We start from the raw sequence: 18,157 nt of genomic DNA, 5'->3' as shown, positions 1-18,157 counted from the left end.
TTAGAGGTTTAGAAAAAAAGCCAAAAATTTTGTTTATTAAAAGATGCTTTTAACAGCTAATCAGCTCAGGAAAAAAATGTTCACTTAAGTGAAAATAAAGATGAAAAGACAAAACTTTAAATACGCTAAAAAAATTTCCCCAGAGTTGGATTTTTTCAGTTTATATAATGCAATCGGCTTAAACTGATTTATTCTAAATAGTCTTTCACCACTGTGACCATCCAAAATCAACAACTTTTATTTATATATATAAGGTCCTTCCAGGGTACATTTGAATCATCAAAGACAGACAAAGAAGTGTTCAATTTCATTTAAGTCAATTTGGATAAATCTTCATTCTTTGAACATCAGGAGAGCCATGTGTGCTATCTACTGGAAAATATTTCAGACTATTTGCTTAAGTAGATGGTCATGTGAGGGTCTTTGGTCTTTTACTTACTTATATTTTAAAGACTTATTTCATTTTAGAACCAAACAATTTTTTTTCTCTATTTTCTATCTTCCTTCCTTCCTTCTATGGAGCACACCTAATACCTAGATAGGTTTATAAAGGTACAAGAACGTTTGCAGTATTTCTTTTTTAATACCTCCAAATTGCAAACTTCACTATTAATGATGCCTGTCAACACTGGAATGGATAAACTGTGGCATATGTCCATAATAGTAGTATAAAACAATGAGAATGAAATCAAAGGCTACATACAATAATATGAATGAATCTCATAGACAATATCAATTATCACAAGTTCAATTATTCATGAAATATTCATGACTTCAAAGTTCAGTTATTCATGGCTGAATAATATTTGTGCGTGTGTGGGTGAGAGAAATCTCACAATTTTTTTATCCACTTATCTATCTATCAACACTTAGGCTGTTTTCAAGTCTTGGCTATAGTGAATAATCCTGCAGTGAACACGACAGTGCAGTCATCTCTTTGACACAATTATTTTGTTTTCTTTGGATATATACCCAGAACTGGGATTGCTGGATCATACGGCAGTTCTGTTTTTAATTAACTGAGGAACGTCCATACTGATTTCCTTAGTGGGTATATTAAAACTCCTGCTGATACAAAATTTAAAACCAATGTTAGATTTGTTACTTCGCAGTACTGTTTTAATACCTGCCTAACAAATATTAGCTTCTATTTGTTGAATACAATCAATATTTGACTAGAAAAGCTGAGTATGTCAGAAACAACAATGTTAAGGCCAGAGTATTCAGTGTTTACCTCTCCTACACATCCTAAGTAGGAAACTTAAGTTCGGGGAAGTGAAATAATTTGTGGGAATAATGAAATTAGTGAAAAGTAAGAAAGATCTGTCTCATTTTAAGTGTTAATATTTATTCTATACCAACTGTCCAAAAGAAACTGCACGTGTAAGCCACGTGGGGTTTTTGTTTATAGCCCACCATCCAACCAATAAGTTATTAACATACCCTGTTCCACTGACAAAGAAACACGCCTGCAATTACCCTACTATGGGCATCAGAGCCAAATTTCTGAGCTAAAATCTATTAGACTTAAAGACCAGCATCACTCCTCTAACATACTAAGCTTCCTGGGGAATAAAGTTTGAAGAAGTCATGATCCTCTGAAAGAAGGTATTTGGAACATATTTGTGTCTGAACTTATGCAAATTTATAGTGACATTTCAGAGTCACCCCATCGTAACTTTGTAACTCTTCTTAAATCAGAAAAGCTGTCAAACTATACAGGACACCAATAACAGACAGTCATTGCTGAAGTTACTTTTTAGTACATATAAAGTCACTTAGTGTTTGCTCAACAAAGCAAAAAAAAAAAAAAAAAAAAAAGCAAAAACAACCAAAATAAAAGTTTTTAAAAATCTTTCATTGATAAAAATCAACTTCCTAGAAACAAATTTTTGTGGACCACGCCTTCTCACATGATGTTTCACAACAGAAGAACATGTAATATGATAAATCCAGAAACACTGAAAAAGACACTAGGAAATAGCAAAAATAAAGTATATAATATGACAGAGGAAAATCACAAATCTTTCAACATTATCTATAGATAAGCAGTTCCTTCTCTCTTCCCAACAAAAATTAAGAAACATTAATACTGAATCACATCACGTCCAAAATTCTAATTTCTGAGGTTAACAGAAATGCAAACAGTACTTTACGAATGTTAAGCTACAGTTAATGAACTAACATAAATGAACCAGTATCCTGATAGCTTATTTTATTAAACCATGATGATTAAAGTCAGAATAAGTAAACCCAAGGAGCTATGTGCAGTAGACATTTCAAATACTAAGCATTGTTAAAGTTCTCTTTAATAATCTTTTCTAAAACTAATGTCAAAAAAGAATTTAAAATTGCTAAAAAATTAAAATTTAAATAAAACCAATGCCGAAATATTTCCTCAAGCCAAAGTGAGTCTGTGCATTAACAAAGAAACCCATGTATGGTTTTCTTGTTGTTTTGAATTTCTATTCTAACTTTTCTCTTTCCTATAGAGCTGATAAGAAAAAGCATTAAGTACAAAGAGGTTAAGCAGAGCAAACTGCAAGCACATGCGCATAAAAAACTCCACTAGTGTGTCCTGACATGCAAACTGCCTGTAGGCAGTATCTTTTAATGGTACTTAAATTCTGTAGCTTCCTACATTTTCTTTTCTTTACACCCAGTGGACAACAAATCAAAGTGAAAAAACAGAAAATAAAATTAGGATTTTAGATCATTTAAGTGTTTTGACTAAGGTTTTGCAGTATATTGCCTATGACACAAAATTTGAAAAAAAAATTGTTGTTACACACAAGAAAAGTATTTTCAATTAGTAAGAATTTATGCACACTAAATCCCACTTACATTTCTCTGGAAAGTGGGCATGATACAGTAAAGCTTTTATTACCTATCACCACAGGAGGAATAATTACATTTTGTTCTAGAAAGTAGATTCAAAATTAGGTAGTAATTGGTTCTGCTCAGGGAAAGGAACACATAAGGGTATATATTTTTCATCCAAAGAAAAAGCATGAAACATTTTGCTAAATTTTTCCACTTCTGTTATAGCACTAAACCACTAGTCAAGGAAATGATGCTTCCGAACTTTCTTACTAAGGGACCCCTTTCATCAAAGGGGTGATGTACATTCTACAATACTGTTGAAATGTTCAGCGCTAAATTTTTCCACTTCTGTTATAGCACTAAACCACTAGTCAAGGAAATGATGCTTCTGAACTTTCTTACTAAGGGACCCCTTTCATCAAAGGGGTGATGTACATTCTACAATACTGTTGAAATGTTCAGCGCTATATGCATATTCTGTTTACACAGTCATGACACAAGGAAAAGGCAACAATTAAATTGAACAAATGGAAGAAGTATGAATACTTGAAATTTCAACATATAATCATATTTCCAAATTAAACTGGATAATAGATAAATCCTTGGAAACCAGGGTATTATTGCATTATTTCTTTAGCCTCTCTCTCTCTTCAAATACATATTTTTTTGGAGATAGAGTCTTTATAGACATAGTCAAGTTAAAGTGAGGCAATCAAGCTAAAACTCATTTTATACATGACTAATGTCCTTATAAAAAGAGGAATTTTGGAGACAGACATGTACCCAGGAAAAAAAACATCATGTGAAGATGGAGGCAGAGATTAGGCTGATGCTTCTTTAAGCCAAAGGGCACTAAAGATTGCTAGCAAACCACCAAAAACTTGGAGAGCCATGGAACAGACTCTCTCACAGCCCACAAAAGGAACCAAGCCTGCCAGCACTTTGATCTCATACTTCTAGTCTTCAGGACTTTGAGAAAATAAGTTTTGCTATTTAAGCCACCCCATTTGTGGTAAAGGGTTACAGTCACCCTAGCATGTTACTATGCCATACTTTATTCAGGTTTCCATAGTTTTACATCATGTCCCTTTTCTGTTCCAGGATCCCACATTATTACATTTCGTCATGTCCCCTTGGGCTGCTTTTGGCTGTGACAGTTTCACTGCCTTTTCTTATTTTTTGATGAACTTGGACAGTTTTGAGAAATAATAGGTGTTATGTAGGATGCTCCACTATTGGTATTTCTCTGGTATTTTTCACATGACTAGACTATGGTTATAGACTTTGGGGAGAAAAACCACAGAAGTAAAGTGCCATTTTCATCCTATCTTAGCAATGTGAGTTTCATAAACTATCAACACGATTTCTCGGTGCTGATGTTGACTCTGATCACTTGGCTGAAATTGTTTTGTCAGATGCCTCCACTGTAACGCCACTCTTTTTTTTTTCTTTTTTACCCCCTTTCATACTATACTCTTTGGAAGAAAGTGCCTGTGCACTACCTGCACTTCAGAAGTTGTAAGTTACTCTCCCATTCCTTGAAGGCACAGGATTTACACAAATTATTTGGAATTATCCTGCATGGGAGGTATGTCTCTTCACTCCACTTGTGTATTTAAACATTTATTTATATCAGTATAGACTCATGGAAGTTTATTTTATACTTTCAATTATAACTTAGTACTATTTTCTTTGTGACCCAAATTGTTCTACCTTTGGCCATTGGAGCTCTTTTAGTTGGCTCCTGTGCCTTTCAGCAGACCCTTATCAATGTGGTGTGTGTGTTTTAGCACTTCCTTTCTTTCTGGCACTACAAGCTACAGCTAAATATGAGCTCTTATTGATGTCTCCAACTCCAATCCATTACCACATGGATCATTCTAGCTTCCTCCCCTTGCTAATCTGTAAATTCATTGCAACAGTGAGAAACCTGGCACTTACCATCCCCCATTCACTTACTTAATTACTCATTTCCATTATACATGTGTAGTGGTATCAAAATTAACCTTTATTTCAGTGGGAAACAGCTGAGTAACCAGCATTCAGTGTGCATGTGCAGTTTCTCTTGACATGAGTCTTAAGAGACTCCTCTCATATCCAAAGCTACTTGATCAGCACATTTTACACCTAACCCCTTAAGAGAGGTGGTTTCGTACACTTGTAATACAGTTAGATTCTTATCACATTCTGCATTTCTTCCTGTGATACCCCAACCTCTTAAATAATTTTTGAATTTGCCCGTATTAAGATTCACTTTGTGCACCATGAAGTTCTGTGGGTTTTGACAAATGCATGTCATTTGTTGACCATTACAATATCATAAAGAATAGCTTTTTATCTAAAAAGAAAAAAACATTGTGTTTCACCTATTCAACCCTCCATCCCTCCCTCTGAGTCCCTGACAACTGCTGAAATTTTTACAATATCTATATTTTTATCTTTTATAAAATGTTATATAACAGAAATCATATAATATGCATCCTTTTCAGACCTTTTGTTTTCTTATGGTTGGGTTTTAAGAGTTCTTTATACACTTTGAATACAAATCCTTTGTGAGATAAATATTTAGGTAAGACATGGAAGTTGCTTTAAAATTATTGGGGTGCTATGAATTATAATGCATATTATAAAGGAAATTTTAAGGAGTGATGCTATAAAAACCAGTGGACAACTCAATCACTGCCTTTTCTGTTTGTATCCAGAAGGATTTTGAAAGGAAACAGGCTTAAAAATAAAAATATAAAGTTAGATCATTATAGAAAAATGCATTTTTAGACTAAGTAAAAACAAAGTTACCATTTTTTGTGTATCATTTTTCACACGCTACCACAGAATAAAAATAATTTCTAAATTCCTTGAAGAGAGAAGATTAGATAAAGCTGATAAATAATAAAATTAAAGAGCTAATGCACTTGAGACATGTAGCACAGAGCTCCTAGTAATGGTAAACTTTGCTACATATTCGCTCTTATTATTTTCACTCATGAAACCAATATTCATATAAAAATACCACAACTTGAGAATATAAAAAAATAGAAGAATACACATTTCATAATAAATGTAAACCATTTCTATTATTTTTGTATCAAACTTGATTCCAAATAAGAGCCACTTACTTCAATACATAACTACAAATACTCAGTTTTAGAAAATTACTAGAGTAATGAACTAATGAAGTTAACAATGAAGGCACCAACAAAGTAGCTACATAAAAACATAGTTTTACATTCCAAGTTTATATATAATTACTCCTCCTCTATTTATGTAGTACATCGATGGTTAATGATAAAGTTTTGCTCCAATGCAGCTGTCAAAAGCTTCATAGAATGATTATGAATATGAAAATCATAGTTTCTTATTTTCTGATTTAAATACAGAGACTAGAGATAGAATTTCAATTTTGTGTAAATGATTCATTAAAGTTCCTCAAACTCAAAACTGTAAGAGGCTTAGATTTGCAATTAGTTAGAAACCATCAGCTCTCCAAGCCCATGATCTCAATTTATCTGGCTTCATTCTACAATTACTACTTTATTATTTAATCTTAAATAAGATGTATCATGACCTTAGATTTCAAGAATATTCATTTCAAAGCAGTTTTTATGACTATTCATATGACGATAACCAACAAAATAAATTAAAATCACTAAGTTCTTATTTTTAAGCACTATTATTTATCTTGTTTATTGTTTATCTTTATTTATCTGAAAGAGAAAAGCTAATGGGTCCAGTTTTCACCCACGGCCAATTTTCTCTATCTGAGACATTTTTTAATTGCAATGAACTGTGAGCAAATTGAAATTCAACAGTTTTTGCCTTAAATTGGCTAATTAAGTTCTAGCATTAACAACTTGTCATCAGCTTTTCTAGTTATAAGAAAGAGACTCATAGGTAGAATGCTTTACTTGACAGGGGTTTATTGTAAATTATAAAAGGAAATAGTGAAACAGGAAATCAGCTCAACAGAGACAGAGATAGCCCTCAATAACCTCTTATCATGAAGACCAAATTCTTCTGTTTTTGCTTCTTCTTATCTGTTTTAAAATAAAACTAATGATGATAGTAATATAAATTCAATAGCCAGTATTTATTGAAGATGAATGCTGTGCTATCAGCCTTGTATTATGTCTGCCTTAGAGCAAGCCAACAACTTCATCTTGCAGAGAAGAAAAGCTAGAGTTAAAGAAATACAGAAACTTGCCAAATTAATATAGCTAAGGAATTCCAGACCCAGGATTTCAACCCAAGAGTTTATCCTCAGAATATACTCTCTACGCTCTTCTAGTCTCCATTTTCTACAGCGTTGCTCTACACCTCATGGCTGGTGGTCGCTGAAGCAAGAGGTCTTGACTTGTACATTTTGATCCTGCCCTTAGTCTTTTTATCACCAGTGGTAGAGAGTTAGTAATAAATAAGATTAAAGATACGATATTCCTCTGCTGAGGAGAACTCTTTAACCTTTTGCTTACTTTTACTTATATCAGGAAGGCTGAAATATAAGATCATTTCTAAAAATATTTTGGTTAATACATGTAAACCTCAAGGAATATCAGAGTGTGCATCATTAAGTAACTAAATCACTTTTTCTACCTAAATGGGATTCATAATAGTGTACAGCTCCTATGATAGTTATGAGAACTAAGTGAGATGATGCATGTCAAAGCTTTCGGCAGAGTGGTGGGCGTATCGCAGCATCATAGAAATGACTCCTAGATCTTCATCATCACCATTGTCATTATCACCAACATCATCCTTGTCTGAATCCTGACTGCTGACTGAAATAAAATCACACAACGTCAAGTGTGTGAGTTAAGTTTTATTTGGGGCAAAAGGAGGACTGTGGCCCTGGAGACAGCATCTCAGTTAGCTTTGAAGAACTGCTCCAAAGAGGTAGTGGGGAAGGTCAGTATTATACATGATTTTAGTGAAGGGCGGGTGCCTGTAGTCAAGCACACATGTTGGCAGAGGCTTGACTCGTCACGAGGAGCAGACGCCACTGTTAATGACTTTAGTGCTTTTCTAGATATGAGGAGATGCAAGAATATGAGCTCATAACTCTTCTCCTGAAAATATCGAACTATCTGAAGGCCTGTTCTGCCAGTCTTTCCCAGAGCACAGAGTGCCTCATTCCTGATCTCCACCCTGAACTCCTTTCAGGGAGTGTTGAAGGTCAGTGGCTGCTGCAGCTCGTAATTTAATCCTTGTAGAGGCAGATGGCAAGTGCCAATGTTTAGTTGGTATGACCCAAAATTCCAAGCATAATTTTCAATATTATATTTAAAAAAATACCATCACAGTGATATAACACTCACTACTCTTTAGCTTGTCAAGTTTCTAAGACTCTATTATTTAGTTAAAATTTTAGTTAAAGTTTATCCCAACGAAGCTGATGCCCTTCTAAAAAGCCTCAACACTAGGGACATTTTCTTCCTGCTCTTGGCTCAGTTATGCACCTGTTCTTTTTCCTACTTTGATATTAAAATATTACTTGCAGCATATAAGAGAAATTTTAACCTTCTATGGCTTTAGTTCCAAACACATCACTGTACTGATATTATACTTTCATAGGTAAGTGACTGATTAATTGTCAGATTTAAAGGTCATTCCTTATTTTCTGTGCTCCTGGACTTCTTCAGAGCACTTGATTCATTTGATTCATTTTTTTCTTGAACCTCTTGAGTTTAACCAATTCCAAGCCACCCTGCACACAGACTGACCTCTTACTAATCTCTTACAAATTCTCCTTTTATCACATCACTTCTCTGCTAAAAACCATTACTGTTTTCTCACTTATTTGTGGAAAAACAAAAAGGTCTTCAGTGTTTCATCCTTCATTCTCCACAATCTATGTTCACTTATCTTTGCCACATTCTCTGAATGAAAGAGACAAAAAGCTGTCTTGTGATCTGATTTTTTAGCTGCACTTTGCCAGTTCTCCCTCTGAGAGAGAATTTGACAGAACTTTGTAACTTCCTCCTTCCCTTTTTCCTTGTTTTCCACCCACTGCTTTCTGCAGACTACTTTGAGCTGAACTCAGTGTTTCTGTAATGAGTATTTTCACTACTTGAGCTAAGTCTACCTAGAAGAGCCACAAAAAACCAGAAGTTTATAACCAAATACTTTTCTTCAAACTTCTGAACAAGATATAAGAGAAATAACATATACATGACTGGGTGGCTGAGTCAGTTCCAATCCACTTGTAACACAGTCTAGGAATGTAGAAATTGGTAAGTGTTGGTCTCATAAATTGGTATCACTTCCCACAGGAAACTTTTAAAGTAAATTTTAGTTTCTCTTTTGTTCTGGATCTCACTAAACTAGTTTGATCTAAACAAACAAGTCTAGTCAGAGCAAAGATAAACAGAGCAAGATAGGAAAATGTTTCTAATGCACAAATGTACAGAACCTCGCTGTTCCTCTTAACATTTCAGTCAAAACCAAAGCACAGCCATTAAGCAAAATTTTCTGTTATTCAATCTTATTTCCATTCTTTGATCAGCCCCATATTATTTCTACTGTTATCTATTCACTGTATCCTATCATAGCTTTCCAGATCTTATTTGGAATATATTTATAACTTATTTTACATGAGCGTTATCTTGTCTAATATTTTCCCCAAGTAGGCAGTTCTTGAATATGATACACTCTCAAGTTGGAATTGAGTTTCTTTAACATCTCCCTATAATAACAGCATCCTAAATGCTATATGACTGTGATCATCAGAACAGTCTTAAAGAATTACCATTCATTTCTCTAAATCCATTAAAATATTCTAAACTTCTTCAGAAAGATTCAGTTCTTCCTAATCTAATACTGAAAAATTTTGCAAGTAAAGGAGAAATCCTTGAAATATCAAATAAAAAGATAACTGGAGTTAAACTCCATAAAATTCTGAGGAAGCAAATGTAAGTGAATATTCCACAAGTATACTGAATAAATATATAAGTCAATACCCACCTGGTTAGTTTATATTAATGTCAGATACTAAAGCATTTCACAACCTCCTAAAAAGGGGATGCCCTGTTGGTGACATGAGATTAGTAATTTCATATGATTGTTCACTTGACCGTATCTGTTTGTTTTTCTTTCTCTCTCTCTTTCTTTCTTTCTCTCTTTTTCTTTCTTTTTTTTTTTTTAACAGAACAAGGCTTTTTCACTTTATTACTCAAAAAAGCTTCATTTTTTTTAATTTAGCTTTTTGACTCTGTGCTTGTGCTTTCAATACTTTCACAATTTTCTGCTCTTCAATAAGGAAAGCACGCTTGATCCTGTCACGGACACATTTAGCACACATGGAACCACCATAAGCCCGGCTGACATTTTTTTTTGTTTTAGACAGTCTCATAAGAACTTTAGGTCTCACAGCGCGAACTCCTCGAAGTCGGCCTGGGCACACGCCACATGAGGATTTTGGTGCTTTCCCAACTTTCTTGGTATAAAAGGTAAACAATTCTATTACCAGGGGTTCGGGACAGCCTAGTTTTGTTAGAGGCTGTATTGTAGGACAGCCTACGACGGTATGTCAAACGCTGGACCATTCTGAATGCCTCTAGATTGGTCCCCGGAAGAGCTTTCTTTCTTTTTTTTAATGCTATCACAAACTTATAAGGTCAGAGAGAAAAAATATGTGTTCATATATGGTGTATTCCAAATCAAGAATATTTTACTTTATTTTCTTACTTTTATAAATTCTGAGAGGCAAGTCTTCTGAAAGTATACCAGTACAAAAAAGAATTTTAAACTGTAAAATTAAAATAATCAAAAAGTGCCATCAAATATGGTAAGAAGTTTATAAGTAGCCTTGAATTTTACAGAGTTTGTAACTAGGTTTATATTATATCATGGTAAATCAGTAACTTGCCTTATTTGATCTTACATTGAGTTTTGAAAAAATCAAATGGTTGATGCTGAATATATTTTTCCAAGAAGCTCTTTTCATTGCTTAATTTGTTTCAAATTCCCACAAAAATATTTACCTAAACAAAACCATGCTGCTGAGTGATTTGCTGTATAAAAGTACCAGATTATTCACAACAAAATAAATGTAAAAAGACTGAGACTTTGAATTACATTGATTCAAATGCATTTTCTCTGAGTTCAAACAAATTCTAATCTTCATTATAACATGGGTTGGGAGGAAGTGATCAGTGAGGTAGGAAAATTTCTCAGCGACCTTTTCTCAAAAAAAAGTCTATATATACATATAGTAGAAAATTTGATTTGAAAATTTAACCTTGGAAAATTTCAACATGAAAATGCTCTCTGGTACTTTTCCACTATTTATTTCCCACAAGAAAGAATAATCAGAAAAGTTACATATGCAACTTCTTTCTGTAAACACTTTCTGATATGATACAGAACTCCTTCTGCCTATTCTTGCTATCTGAAAATAAAATTTCTTAAAAACATAAGTAACTATGTTCCTTGGTATTGATTATTTGCATCACAGATGAAATGAGTGGTATTCTTATCAGCTTTCAATGCAAAGATAGGAAATGCTTAAAGAGAATTTTAGCACATAGGTTGGCAATATAAAATTGATTATATTGACTATAAATTTCTGAGTTATTTCATTGCTTCCTTAATTTTTCTACATCTCAACTGTAATACTTCAAATTTAAGTTCAAATCTTGGGTTAAAACTGATTGAAAATAGTTTTTTTAATGTAAAAAAGTTATGGTTACAGTGTGGTTTGAACATTAACAGCAGTATGTTGTATATTCAGACTATTCAGAAGGACATCACAGGTGAGTCTGCTGTTGGGTAAGAAATCTATGCCTTGTGTTTCCACTGCTTCAAATGTCAGACAAAAAATGTGTGAGATCTTGTTATAAGTAACAATCAACAATCCAAAAACAAAAAAATTAAAAGACCTGCCTTTGGCTTTTCTATAATCTAGAACTACTGCATAACATATATTTTAAAGTTCAAGTAACATCAATTTTCCCCACACACATATGGAAAATAATTTATATCATATAACCAGATTAGTTAATCTCCTAATATGAAAATTTTGATTATAGGCCTATTACAAATAGAGACCCAGAAATTCTCAACAAAATAGCCTTAAACCATATCCAACATTATATAACAATGATAATAAATCGTGAACAATGATGGTACTGGGGATTGAACCCAGGATCTCATGCATGGTAAGCACCTCTCACTGAGCTACTAACTTCCTCCCCCCTAAAAATTATTTAGCTCAAAGCTGAAATTAAAATAAAAAGTACAGATTTTCTAAAAATCAAGGATAATTAGAATAATTCATGACAATACTAATAAAGCACAGTAAAATTTGTACTCAGCAAAAAATTTATAGCCACATAAAATCTTTTATTATAAATAACAAAAATACATGAATAAAATACTACTTAGGGGAAAAGGCAACTAAGTAAACCATAAAGAACTTAAATAAAAATGAAGGAAAAGTCTGAGATTAATAAAATCGAAAACCACATGATGTTTGTGTGCACACACACACACAAACAGAATGTCTAAATCCAAAGATTGCTTCTTTTAAAATGCTGAAAAACAGAAAGATGTTTAGAAGTTTAAGTTTATAAGATAGACAATAAAACAGTTCACACTTGGAATGAGAATGGAAAATTAATTGAAGATGTAGGAGGTGTTAAAAGAATAGGAGAAGAGCACATATAATTCTCTGGGCAAAAAAAAAAAAAAAAAGGGAGGAGGAGGAGGAAAGAAAAGCCCTAAGAGAATATATATATTTCTAACGTGGGGATATATATTGATTGGTCCAATTAACATAGAAAAAACAATTAAAGATTTATCACTACAGGGCACCAAAATAGTGAACAGATTAAGGAGAGAATTTTCAGAAGCCAAGACAAGTCAGAGATAATAGGAGAGATATCGATGAATGAGATCATGTAACTGAGGAACTAAAACTTCAGCAGTGGTTTCTAGGGAGTATTTCTCTCAAAGGACTAAGCGTGAGTTAGCCAAGCAGAGGACAGACAGAGAAGATACTAAGGGCATGTTGTCTAAACGAGGCAAACCAGAGGATTGTTTCAGATTTCTTATCTGCAGTACATTGTATCTGCACATGTCCAATAACCATCCAGATGACATATTTAAATGCATGAAGACATCTTTATGGATTTGACAGAAGGAGAGATGACAGCTTCCAATGCAGGGAATTCTTCACTATTTGGTCCAGGGAACAAATTCAATCTCCTCAAAGTAGTAAATTTCACTTATTTTCCTGAGTGACAGGGTCCCCTGGCCTGCGGTTAAAGTGTGACTACTCTTTTGCTGAAGCTGACATTGATAGAGATAATGTCAGATTTCATGAAATTACTCTGTTAGGTCTTTCGATCATTTCTACAGATTGGATGTCACAGATCCAGCCCAGAACACTGCAGGACATTGGAACCAAAGAGAAAACTTCAGATCAATCCACGTCTCAAAAGCCTGTACCACAGGTAACTTATGGCTAATTCCATAAAACTTCACAATCAGAAGAAAATGTAGCTGAGATTGTTCAGCCTGTCAATTTTTTTTTCTAATGCCTCTATTTCTCTGTTATTTTTTTCTATTAAAATAGAGGCAAAGATTTTTCTAAATTAGAAAATCACAGGCAATCTCGACTTTAAGATTATTTTAACATTAGTCACTAGAGCTGGGGGAGCTAGTGAGCAGTTTCTATTGTGTTCATCTAAAAGATGAATAAATTCCCACCTTCTGCAGCTCAAATTCTCCAGAGATTCTGATTAACTTGGATCAAATTGCCAACTTGGCCAGGAGAGGAAAGGATGTTCTATTAACAGCCCCTCTTAGACCTTACCCGGTGAAGGTAGGTTACTTCCTCAAAGCAAAACTTTATTGCTGTGCAGGTATACGGGGGACATGCATGCTGGGCAAGGAAAAACAAATATCCATGCCACACTCTCTGATTTCCTGAGATAAAGCTGTCCATTCTATTTAAACACAACCAGCGCGGGAATCCATAACCTCCCAAGGTAGCCTATTTTATTGTTAGGCAGCTCTGTTATACATGTCTCTCTTAAATTCAGCAGAATTCTCTTTATTTATAGCTTTTATCTTTCACTTTGAATTCTACTCCACAAAGCTCTTCAATCAGTAATTTTCCCTCTTCCATATCAAATATTTGAGAGCAATTTCAAACAATTTCAGCCAGTTACTGATCCACCTAGAAGTCCATACAGTCAATGTATATATCTCTTTCTTGTCTGCAGAGAACTTGGGGAAACTCTGTAAAAAGGCCTTGAATCTGTATTTCCCTGACCAGTGCCAAAGCAAGGAGCTAAAATGGACATGACTTTTTATTTAAAGACTTGTTTTTAGGCTCTAGTGATCACTGCTTTCTCTTCTATTTTTTCTGTGTGTGTGTGTGTGTGTTTGTTTCCATAAATCATCCATTTAATATTTCCTAGACCTTTCATGCAAAGGACCTCAAGCAATCGGATGATGATGAGTTTGTGGATTCTATCTTCCATTTAGATGACAACAGTTAACACCTGTCCATCACACAGCTTCCAACATCTGGCCCACTCCCCAGAATCTGTTACTGAGATGTTTACTCAGTACTCTAAGAATGGAATTTTTTAAGCCTAGGAAACAAGCACTCTCTTGTAAGTTTTCAGCAACAACAAACTTCAAAAGTCAAAACTAGAAGAAACTTGAAAAACGGGTTCCACATCTTTTATAGGTGAAGTGGGTAACAAAGTCATTTGTCTATGTTACTAATTTGGAGCAAAATTCGGTTGTCAAATCATGTTATGTCTTCCACCCAGAATATTTCAAACTCAAGGTCACTGCCTTTTATAGTTACTTTTTCTTGCTTGAACCATTAGAACTGTTTTCTCCTTCCTTAGTTATATTTACATCTATTTACTTAGACACTGACTAGCTTAATAATATTAATAGGTAGTATTTATATGTAGCCTTTATTGTGTTCTCAGCATTGTTGTTCACTGTTGACACATAATAACTCATTAATGCTCACAACAGCAGAGTTTAAAAGTGGCTTGCCTAATAACACACAGCTAGTAAGTGGCAGAGCCAGAACTGAAATCCAGGTGGTTTAACTTTAGATCCTAAATTCATAAATGATACAAAATATTGCCTCTGAAATCTCAGCTTTGAGCATAGCACTCAGCTACAGCAAGCATATAATGGGCTACCATATTTACATATATACACACACAGACATATACACGCATACACACTCTTTAGCCCTGGAAATGCAACACCAATTTTATAACTTCATCTCCAAATTGATACTCTTCCTATCCAACTTTTGTAAGCCTTGTCCAAAAATCTCTAATGTACATAACACCACACTTTGCAAGCCTGCTAATGGCATCACCACTTTCTTATAATCTGACCCTTCTCTTAGTCAACCTTACTAGAGTTACTTTTCAATATACATCTTCCTTTAGGCAGGGCAGTGTTTTTACTGCTTCCCTCCCTTGAGTCCCACACGCTCCTTTCCGATTCTCAACTCTCAACCCCGGACTTCACTCACATTTCTTGTGTGTTCTTGCCCTTTCTCACTGATGGCCAAGTCCTACCCAACTCTCAAAGCCTATCTTGAGTATAAAAGAATCCATGAATTTTTAAAAATAAACTCTCTTGCTCCCCTCTAGACCTTTCCACTGTTTTTCATATCTCCATTTCAATTAGCCTTTATTTAACTCTAATTCTAAAAGTCTGTGACTGTACTTTCCTACTTAGATTGCAAGTTAACTGAGGGCAGGAATCATGACACACTTCTTCTCCAACACCTAACACCACGATGAACCAGAAGAAAGTGCCTAGTGGATACGTGTGTGTCAGTTCTTCACGTAGACTTTCAAGACCTAAACAGAGGTAAAGCTCAAAATTGCCTTCAGCAGGAGAGTACACCATTTAGTGATCTTTACAGTAAAACACTATTAGAATTTTAAAAAACCCCAAAAAACCTTAGGATTTTGTTTTCCAAACCCTACCATGCACTGAAGACTAGCATAGTTTAATTCCCAAACATTAGTTTTTCTTCAAGAATTTCAATAATTGGTTAAAAAATTGTTTTCTTATGTAATGTTAACCTTGTGTAATTTATAGTCTCCAGGATAAACAAGACACATATCAATAAGAGATGTTTTCCATTGTGTTATGATGAGGGATTAGAGGGAGAGATTTTGACAAATAAACAGAAAGCCAATTCAAACTTCTAGAATATTTGTCTTCAAATTACTAGGAACTAGATGAGTTAAATGATATTTAAATCGACGTACATTTTCAAGGTAAACTTGATTGTGTTTATGACAACAGTATGAAGGATATCATGTGAAACCTTCAAATTTAAATCCTTAAGAATTTTTCTATAAAAATGTGTTTAAGATTGATTTAGCTCTAATGCATAGACATACATATTCTATGATGTTTTTAAAGAGAAAAAATGCTCTAAAGAGGTGTATAGTTAAATTTCACTGTTTGCCCTATGTGAGTAAGGCTTTGGCACACTGTTGCCACTTAGTAGTGAGATGCACAACAGAATTACTAGATTTTTTTTTAAATAGCGGTAAATAAAAATTATTTCAGCTGTAAAATAATAAAATTAAATTTAAGCAATGCTGATAACAAAATATCATTTTCTGATTCCATTTCTATCACTTCCTTTAAATAAAAGCTAATTTTAATTCTGACATTTCTAGATTGCTATGTATTCTCTCATGGTCCTTAGTTTTCTTTCCCTTGCTTTCTGCCCACCATCCACAAAACCTTCTTTCTTTCCAATTTTCCCCACACATGTTCTCTTGTACCTCAAGAATTTATCACATTTCATTTATCTGACATACTACTTATTAAACAAATGGCTCTTGAATTCTCAGATTGGAGCTCAAATATCATTCCCTCATATAACCTTTCCCAGAAGCCCACCTTAGATAATATCTTCCAAATGTTTCAGTAAGAACTTGTATTCTTCTCTCATAGCATTATTCAGGTGTAGATTAAATATCTGTGTCTTATTTGATGAATGCCTATTTCTCTAACTATTCCATATTCTCTACAACGGCATACTTTTTAGCTCTCTGTGACAGTTGCTGGCATATACAAGACACATATAAAATGTCACAAGAATGAGTGAATGTATGAAAGAATGAATTCTACATGGAAGGGAAAATGGTGGAAGAGAAATATGTGATATTTCAGCATCCATTCTCAAAACTAAGACACATATCCTCATGGGAGATAATCACTCATACCTGGCTCAGGGAGGTTACTATTATTCAATCTTGGCTGTTTTGAAAGTATCAGTGTCACTGCAGTCTAAATATGATTGATTAAAAATATGCAGCAGGAAGAAACTTATTTTTCTATTTCGGTATATTGCTCTCTTAGGGCAAACATTATTGGTTGGTACCTGATGATCCCATCTATCCTCAAAGTGTAGTCATTCAATAATGTATTTACCAGTGGTATCCCACATAGAGATCTGACAGTGTGGGAACCATTTACATTTTTGAATTATTGAATAATATGCAGAAAATACATGATGGCTATTGATGATAAATCACTTAACTTTGTATAATTCTAAAAAGGTGTAATTTTTTGTATATATATTTTTATTGAAGTATAGTCAGTTTACAATGTTGTGTCAATTTCTGGTGTGCAGCATAATGCTTCAGTCATACACGAACATACATATATTTGCTTCTATATTCTTTTTACCATAAGTTACTACAAGATGTTGAATATAGTTCTCCATGCTATGCAGTAGACACCTGTTTTTTTTTTTTACATTTTTTAATTGAGTTATAGTCATTTTACAATGTTCTGTCAAATTCCAGTGTAGAGCACAATTTTTCAGTTCTACATGAACATACATGTTTTCATTGTCACATTTTTTTTTTTTTGCTGTGAGTTACCATAAGATCCCTATGCTGTACAGTATAATCTTGTTCATCTATTTTACATTTTGAAATCCCAGTCTGTCCCTTCCCACTCCCCACCCCCTTGGCAACCACAAGTTTGTATTCTATGTCTATGAGTCTGTTTCTGTTTTGTATTTATGTTTTGGGTTTTTTTTAGATTCCACATATGAGTGATCTTACATGATTTTTTTTTTCTCTTTCTGGCTTACTTCACTTAGAATGACATTCTCCAGGAACAACCATGTTGCTGCAAATGGCATTATTTTATTCTTTTTTATGGCTGACTTAGGAATAAATCTGACCAAGGAAGTGAAAGACTTAGACATGGAGAACTACAAAACATTGATTAAAGAAACTAAAGATGACTTAAAGAAATGGAACAATATCCCATGTTCTTGGATTGGAAGAATTAATACTATTAAAATGGC

The 18,157-nt window shown here is 33.9% G+C and overlaps 1 protein-coding gene and 1 pseudogene across 2 annotated transcripts in view; both read right to left on the bottom strand.

The window, feature by feature from the left end:
• PRR16 (proline rich 16) overlaps positions 1-18,157 on the bottom strand; it is a 248,177-nt gene that overhangs the window by 28,966 nt on the left and 201,054 nt on the right. The gene's annotated exons all lie outside the window — the stretch shown is intronic.
• On the bottom strand, positions 9,970-10,412 carry LOC105102448 (large ribosomal subunit protein eL34-like; annotated as a pseudogene).

This window comes from Camelus dromedarius, chromosome 3, assembly GCF_036321535.1.
Source record: "Camelus dromedarius isolate mCamDro1 chromosome 3, mCamDro1.pat, whole genome shotgun sequence".
NCBI lineage: Eukaryota > Metazoa > Chordata > Mammalia > Artiodactyla > Camelidae > Camelus > Camelus dromedarius.
The sequence above is the reverse complement of the archived record's forward strand: the minus strand, read 5'-3'. Positions and strand labels throughout refer to the sequence as shown.